The sequence below is a fragment of the Trachypithecus francoisi genome, unplaced genomic scaffold (genome assembly GCF_009764315.1).
Source record: "Trachypithecus francoisi isolate TF-2019V2 unplaced genomic scaffold, Tfra_2.0 Lachesis_group20, whole genome shotgun sequence".
In the NCBI taxonomy this organism is placed as follows: domain Eukaryota; kingdom Metazoa; phylum Chordata; class Mammalia; order Primates; family Cercopithecidae; genus Trachypithecus; species Trachypithecus francoisi.
In genome coordinates, this window is record NW_022681466.1 from 23,797,552 (window position 1) to 23,806,044 (window position 8,493).

Consider the following 8,493-nt stretch of genomic DNA (forward strand, 5'->3'; position numbering starts at 1 on the left):
GCAGTTACAGTTTGGGCAGCTACAGTGGCATGGGGCACCCCACTCCCAACTCAGAAGGGGCAGGGCTCCCACTGGCTCCATGGAGTGTGCAGCCCCAGCCATGCCTCCCTGATGCAGCTGGCAGGATGGCAGCAGCCACTGCCACCATTGGTACTGAGAGTGAGGTGCTGCTGAAAAGATACTAAAAAATGTGGAAGTGACTTTGGAACTGGGTAACAGGCAGAGGGTGGAACAGTTTGGAGGGCTCAGAAGAAGACAAGAAAATGTGGTAAAGTTTGGAACTCCCTAGAGACTTATTGAATGGATTTGACCAAAATGCTGATAATAATATGGACAATGAAATCCAGCCTGAGGTGGTCTCAGATGGAGATGAAGAACTTGTTGTGAACTGGAGCAGGGGTGACTCTTGTTATGTTTTAGTAAAGAGACTGGCAGCATTTTGCTCCTGCCCTAGAGATTTCTGGAACTTTGAACTTGAGAGAGATGATTTAGGGTATCTGGTGAAAGAAATTTCTAAGCCTAAAAGCATTCAAGAGGTGACTTGGGTGCTGTTAAAGGCATTCAGTTTTAAAAAGGAAACAGCACAAAAGTTTGGAAAATTCACAGCCTGACAATGCAATAGAAAAGAAAATCCCAGTTGGGCATGGTGGCTTTCAGTCTTCCAAACTTTCTCAAATCTGTCTGGTCTCACACCTGTAATCCCAACACTTTTGGAGGCTGAGGCAGGCAGATCACTTGAGGTCAGGAGTTTGAGACCAGCCTGGCCAACATGATGAAACCCTGTCTCTACTAAAAATACAAAATTAGCCAGGCATAGTGTTGCGTGCCTGTAATCCCAGCTACTTGGGAGGCTGAGGCAGGAGAATCACATGAACCCAGAAGGCAGAGGTTGCAGTGAGCCAAGATTGCGCCACTGCACTCCAGCCTGGGTGACTGAGCAAAACACCATCTCAAAAAAAAAAAAAAAAAAAAAAAAAAAAGAAAAAAAAAATCCCATTTTCTGAGGAGAAATTCAAGCCAGCTGCAGAAATTTGCATAAGTAATGAGGAGCCGAATGTTAATCGCCATGACAATGGGGAAAATGTCTCCAGGGCATGTTAGAGGTCTTCACGGCAGCCTCTCCCATCACAGGCCTGGAGGCCTAGGAAGAAAATATGGTTTAGTTGGCCTAGCCCAGGGTCCTTGTGCTGAGTGCACCCTAGGGATTTGGTGCCCTGCATCCCAGCTGCTTCAGCTGTGGCTGAAAGGAGCCAACATAGAGCTTGGGCTGTAGTTTCAGAGGGTGCAAGCCCCAAGCCTTGGCAACTTCCACATGGTGTTGAGCCTGTGGGTGCACCAAAGTCAAGAATTGAGATGTGGAAACCTCCACCTAGATTTCAGAGAATGTATGGAAATGTCTGGATGCCCAGGCAGAAGTTTGCTCCAGGGGTGGGGCCCTCATAGAGAAACTCTGCTAGGGCAGTGAGGAAGGGAAATGTGGGGTCAGAGCCCCCACACAGAGTCACTACTGGGGCACCACCTAGTGGAGCTGGGAGAAGAAGGCCACCATTCTACAGAGCCCAGAAAGGTAGGTCCATCAACACCTTGCACTGTGCACCTGGAAAAGCTATAGACAACACCAGCCTGTGATGAAAGCAGCCAGGAGGGAGGCTGTACCCTGCAAAGCCACGGGGGGGGGGGTGCTGCCCAAGATGATAGGAACCCACCTTTTACATCAGTGTGACCTGGATGTGAGACACGGAGTCAAAGGAGATCATTTTGGAGCTTTAAGATTTGACTGACTCACTGAACTTCGGACTTGCATGGGGCCTGTAGCCCCTCTGTTTTGGCCATTTTTTCCCATTTGAAACAGCTGTATTTACCCAATGCCTGCACCCCCATTGTATCTGCTTTTGATTTTACAGGCTCATAGGCAGAAGGGACTTGCCTTGTCTCGGATGAGACATTGGACTGTCGACTTTTGAGTTAATGCTGAAATGGGTTAAGACTTTAGGGGACTGTTGGGAAGGCATGAATGGTTTTGAAATGTGAGGACATGAGATTTGGGAGGTACTGGGGCAGAATGATATGGTTTGGCTGTGTCCCCACCCAAATCTCATCTTGAATTTCCATGTGTTGTGGGACAGACCCAATGGGAGGTAACTGAATCATGGAGGCAGGTCTTTCCCGTGCTGTTCTCATGATAGTGAATAAGTCTCATGAGATCTGATGGTTTTTAGAAAGGGGCATGGAACTATGAGTCCATTAAACCTCTTTTTCTTCCCAGTCTCAGGTATGTCTTTATCAGCAGTGTGCAAACAGACTAATACAGACACTATTAAGAAAGTGAAAAGGCAGCTGGTCGCAGTGGTTCGTGCCTGTAATCCCAGCACTTTGTGAGGCTGAAGTGGGCAGATCACTTGAGCTTAGGAGTTCGAGACCAGCCTGGCCAACATGGTGAAACCCCGTCTCTACTAAAAATACAAACATTGGCCGGGCATGCTGGTAAGCACCTGTAATCCCACCTACTCAGTAGGCTGAGGCACGAGACTCACTTGAACCCAGGAGGCAGAGGTTGCAGAGATCATGCCACTGCACTCCAGCCTGGGTGACAGAGTGACACTGTCTTAAAAAAAAAAAAGAAAAAGAAAAAAAGAAAGTGAAAAGGCAAGCCACAGACTGGGAGATAATGTTCAACATACATATCAACATCCTTTGATAAAGGATTCATATTATCCTTTGATAATATCCATATAATCCTTTGATAAGGATTCAACATACATATCAACATCCTTTGATAAAGGATTCATATTAGGATATATAAGAAATTCCTGTAAATTAATAAGAAAAACTTTTTTTGTGAGACAGGGTCTTGCCAAGTCGCCCAGACTGGGAAAAACAGTTTGTTAATGAATAATACTTTAAACAGCACTTAGAAAAGAACATATCTATACAATTAGTAAGCATGTAAAACAGATGTTCAACATCATAACCATCAGGGAACTACAAATTAAAACCATAAAAAGAGATCACTATACAACCACCAGAATGGCTGAAATTTAAGAGACTAACAATACCACCTACCAACAAAGATGTAGAACTGGAACTCTCCCATACACTGCTGGTGGGAGTATAAAATAGTACAAAGCATCTTGGAAAACTGTTTGGTAGTTCCTAATAAACTTAAGTACACACATAGCCTATAGCCCAGCAATTCTATTCTTAGGTTCATACCCAAGACGAAAAAAGGGTTGTACAAGAGTGGTCATAGCAGACTTATTTATACTAGCCCCAAACCATAAACAACCCAAATGTCCATCAACTGGAGAATGGACCAACAAATTGTGGTATAGTCATACAATGCAATACTACTCAGCAATGAAAGAATGTACTACCGATACATAAAATGACAGGGATGAGTCTCAAAATTGTTATTTATTTATTTGAGACGGAGTCTTACTCTGTCTCCCAGGCTAGAGTGCAGTGGCGTGATCTTGGCTCACTGCAACCTCTGCCTCCCGGGTTCAAGCAATTCTCCTTTCTCAGCCTCCCAAGTAGCTGGGATTACAGGCATGCCCCACCACGCCTGGCTAATTTTTTTGTATTTTTAGTAGAGACTGGGTTTCACCATATTGGCCAGGCTGGTCTCAAACTCCTGACCTTGTGATCCGCCTGCCTCAGCCTCCCAAAGTGCTGGGATTACAGGCGTGAGCCACCGCACCCAGCCTTCAAAAGTATTGATTTAATTTTGTTGATTGATTATTGATTTTGTGTCTGGCAAAATAAACCAGACACAAAATACACTACAGATAAGTGAATTTCATATATATAAAATTTAAGAGCAGGCAAAAGTAATTTATGGTGATAGAAACCAGTATAGTGATTCCAGGGAGGTAGGTGGTAATGGCTTGAAAAGAGTACCAGAGAACTTTCTGGGGTGATGGAAATGCTTTATATCTTGATCTAGGTGATGATCAAACAGGTGTATACATTTGTTAAAAAAAAAAAAAGTATTGGTTCCTCCAGTTAAAATTTGTGCATTTTCCATTATATAAATAATAATTCATTTACATATCATTTAAAGGGATAAAGCTGGGGGCAGTGGCTCATTCCTGTAATCCAGCACTCTGGGAAGCCAAGACAGGAGGATCACTTAAGGCCAGGGGTGCAAGACCAGCTTGGGCAACATAGCAAGATTCCTGTCTCTATTTTAAAAAATGAGATAGATGTTATACATTCTGTTATTGAACAATCTTCAACATATGCAACATATGGTGCTAATAAAACAAGGTGCAGAACAGTGTTTTGATTTTTTATTTTTTCTTTTTTTTTTTTTTGAGACGGAGTCTCGCTCTGTCACCCAGGCTGGAGCGCCGTGGCCAGATCTCAGCTCACTGCAAGCTCCGCCTCCAGGGTTTACGCCATTCTCCTGCCTCAGCCTCCCGAGCAGCTGGGACTACAGGCGCCTGCCACCACGCCCGGCCAGTTTTTTGTATTTTTTAGTAGAGACGGGGTTTCACCGTGTTAGCCAGGATGGTCTCGATCTCCTGACCTTGTGATCCGCCCACCTCGGCCTCCCAAAGTGCTGGGATTACAGGCTTGAGCCACCGCGCCCGGCCTTGATTTTTTCTTTTTTAAGAAAAAGAATATGTGCTGGGCTCAGCTGCTCACATCTGTAATCTTGTCACTTTGGAAGGCCAAGGCAGGAGGATCACTTGAGCCCAAGAGTTGGAGACTAGCCTGGGCAACATAGCAAGACTCTATCTCTACACAAGAAAAAAGAAAAGGAATATTCATATTCATATACATGTATATTTGTTGGGTTTTTCTTTTCTTTTCTTTTTTTTTAGACAGAGTTCTGCCCTTGCTGCCCAGGCTGGAGTGCAATGGCGCAATCTTGGCTCACGGCAACCTCCGCCTCCCAGGTTCAAGCGATTCTCCTGCCTCAGCCTCCCGAGTAGCTGGTATTACAGGCACGCAAACCAATACACCTGGTTAATTTTGTATTTTTACTAGGGACGGGGTTTCTCCATGTTGGTCAGGCTGGTCTGGAACTCCAGACCTCAGGTGATCCACCCACCTTGGCCTCCCAAAGTGCTGGGATTACAGGCATGAGCCACCGTGCCCAGCCTTCCTTCAGGTCCTTCCTAACCTGTGGCCTCACTGTTCTCCCGCTCTGCCTGATTCAGCCCTCAGTCTCAGTGCCAGGGCTGAAGCCACACTGACTCCACCTCTAGCAGAACCTAGGACTCTCCCATGCTTCAGGAGCCACTTGGGGAGGCTGGGTCTGTTCTCAAAGATGCCATGGATTGCCATCTTTACAATGTCATGAACTGTGGCTTTATGTTAATAGAAACTAGTTATTCTGGGGAAGGAAGATTACATCCTGTCTCCCTTTTCTCTCTTTTCATTAAAAAATTAGTCAATGTGGCCGGGCGCAGCGGCTCAGGCCTATAATCTCAGCACTTTGGGAGGCAGAGGTGGGTGGATTACTTGAGGCCAGGAGTTTGAGGAGACCAACCTGGCCAAATGGCGAAACTCCGTCTCTACTAAAAACACAAAAATCAAAGATGCCATGGGTTGCCATCTTTACAATGTCATGAACTGTGGCTTTATGTTAATAGAAACTAGTTATTTCATCATCAAGGTGGTGATGCACATCTGTAGTTCCAGCTACTCGGGAAGCTGAGGCAGGAGAATCACTTGAACCTAGGAGGCAGAGGTTGTAGTGAGCCGAGATCATGCCACTACACTCCAGCCTGGGCAACAGAGCCAGACTCCATCTCAAAAAAAAAGAAAGAAAGAAAGGAAGGGAAGGGGAAAGGAAAGGGGAAGGGGAAGGGGAAGAAAAGAAAATAGAAAAGAGAGCTAGGGAATGGAAGTAGGGAGAAGTGGAAGTAGGAAGGTGGAGTCACCTTTACTCTCACATTGGACAGAAGGAACTATCTCCTATGCATTGTCAAAGAATATCATCATGACCCTTTAGGGTGTCTACAGTAGCTTTTGAGATTTTAATTTCAATGCACTCTCACTGGTGCTCACAGAACCCTCGTAAGGAAGAAATAAACAGGAAAGCTGAGTCCAAAGATGCTACTTGAAGTCATTCAACTTCAGCCTTAATAGCTCACCCTGAAGCCATAGGAGCTTAAGGGGAGATTGGTTTGTTTCTCAAAATGGAAAATCTTTACTGTTTCTTCTGACAATACACAAGAGTTATTTTTTTTCAAGCAATATGGAAAAACAGAAAAGTCCTTATAAATTTACTCCCCAGAGATAAATTATCAACAGGGCATTTCAGATTTAGGCTACCATGGTCTTGACTGCATGCAACAGAAAATGACTGGGTACATTAAGCAAGAAAAGAGATTTATTGGAGGGATGTGAGATAGCTCAGAGCACCAGAGAGAGGCTAGAAAAGCAAACTCAGGAAGATGGGCAAAGCCCAAGGGGAACTGGGCAGCCAGGACCTCAGGCAAGGTAAGGATCCTGGGCCGTGTGGTTAGGATGCCAGTTCTGCTGCCAATGGGCATGGCCTGGCTGCCCCCACTGCCCCTGGGACACTGGGTGTCACAGCCACCACTAGCAGCAGAACGAGTTCTAAAATGCCCTTGCTTGTGGGCATCAGTCTCTGGATTTTAAGTCTAATTGGCCAAGCTACGTCTCATTCTGACTGCTGGAGAGTGAGTATATCTACCTCGGGGCACAGCTGCTGTCACCCAGATCCACACAGTGTTGGCGCCCTCAAGAAAGGAAGTCAGATGTCACAAGTCAAATAAATGGTAAATGTTCATTACACACATGTATAACTTTTCTGTTTGTTTATAAGTCATGGGATATTATACATATTACTATATTTTGTTAGTGTATATTATATATGAATTAGATATTAGTATATATTAATGATGTATTTTATTTTTATATAATTGTTATATAAAATTAATAATATATACTATATTAAAATGCACACTAATTGGTACAACACTATTATACATACAAATTGGTAAGTAGATTTTACCTACTATTATTATATTGTTATACAAATTGGTATGTATACATACTAATTGGTAAGTCGATTTTATCATTATTATACATAATAATTGGCAAGTAGTTTTGTTTGGGCCTGTATATCTTTTTATATCATTACAATAAGTTATTCCCTAAATTCTTGCACAATATTTATTGTGTAGATATTATTAACCAATTTTCACTGGACGTTTATTTTCTGTTTTTTACTATTATTAAACAACACAGCTGAGAACATCCTGGAACATATGTCTTGGCACTTGCCTTGGTGTTTGAGTAGGTTAGTGTCAAAGGTGAAACTGCTGAGTCAAACGGCGTGTAAAAATTAGATGTAGCCAGATCGACCTGAAGAAACATCCGTTTACACAGACGCTCACTAAAATATGGGAGTCCAGAGGGGAGTGTCTTTTCCACCGATCTGATTTAATCCTAAAGTTAAGGATAATCGCCCAGCAAGGAAGGGTATCTGGGTGTTATCCCAGCAGTCCCACCTGGTGGTTTTTAATTAGGCACACAAGCAAGCAGAGGCGAAACTTTGGAAGGCTTTTGCTTGAGAGCTCTAGCCACGTGAAACAGTAGGACTCGCACCGACGCAGTCAGACTGCCGGCGCAATTTCAAAGTCTCCGTTCGCGCGTCCCTGAGGCGCCTGGGGTTTATGGGGTTTGAACCGTTGATCCCCCACATGCCAGTCCGTTTCCCTTCCCGCTTGGCCAAAACACCTCTTCTAAGGCACCCCTAACGTAAATAAACAAACAACCCAGGCTCCGTGCGCCGTGCCTCCTGCCCTGGAACTGGGGTTGGAGCAGGCTTTCCCTGGACCCAGTCCGGCCCCACATAGCCAATCCTGCCAGCCTGCTGCCTTTCCGACCTCCCAGCCCCCGGAGGAGCGCAGGAAGACAGGATAACCCCAGGACCAGAAACGCCTGGAACGCGAAGGACGCCGAAGCCCTCGCCGCGCAGCCCGTGGGGCCTCGGCCCAGGGCCCAGTCTGGCAAACGCGGACACGGCTGCCTCTCTGGGAAGACCGCCCGGAGCTCTCCTGGCTTGAGGAGACTCGCGGCCGCCTAAAGCAGCCAGCAGGTCCCATGGTGTAATGGTTAGCACTCTGGACTTTGAATCCAGCGATCCGAGTTCAAATCTCGGTGGGACCTCATCATAACTTTTTGATCCTACAATTCCTGTTTTGGGGACGGCTTCCGGCAGCGGCCACCTCAGGTTGTGTGGGTAGCCCCAGTGACCTGCCAGACAGCGGCTTAGGGCCCCTCCTCTTCGCTCAAGATTTTTTCATTTCAGGGCCGTCCTGAGGGTGTCAGTGCGCACGCGCGAGAGTCGGGCAGAAAAATGTGTTGATGGGAGAGCAAACGCGACTTTACCCTGGAGGGAAACTTCCGAAAGAACCCGAAGGATCTGGAGGATGCTGCTTCAGGCGGGGCATAGATGCTGCTTCCGCCGGTCTAGGAGGTCCCAGGTGGCCGAGGGTGCCGGCATGT

General features: G+C 45.7%; 1 non-coding gene across 1 annotated transcript; it reads left to right on the forward strand.

The window, feature by feature from the left end:
* Nucleotides 1–8,082: 8,082 nt before the first annotated feature.
* Nucleotides 8,083–8,154, forward strand: TRNAQ-UUG. The gene has a single exon. It is a non-coding gene; the product is annotated as a tRNA-Gln (tRNA).
* The last annotated feature ends 339 nt before the right edge of the window (nucleotides 8,155–8,493 follow it).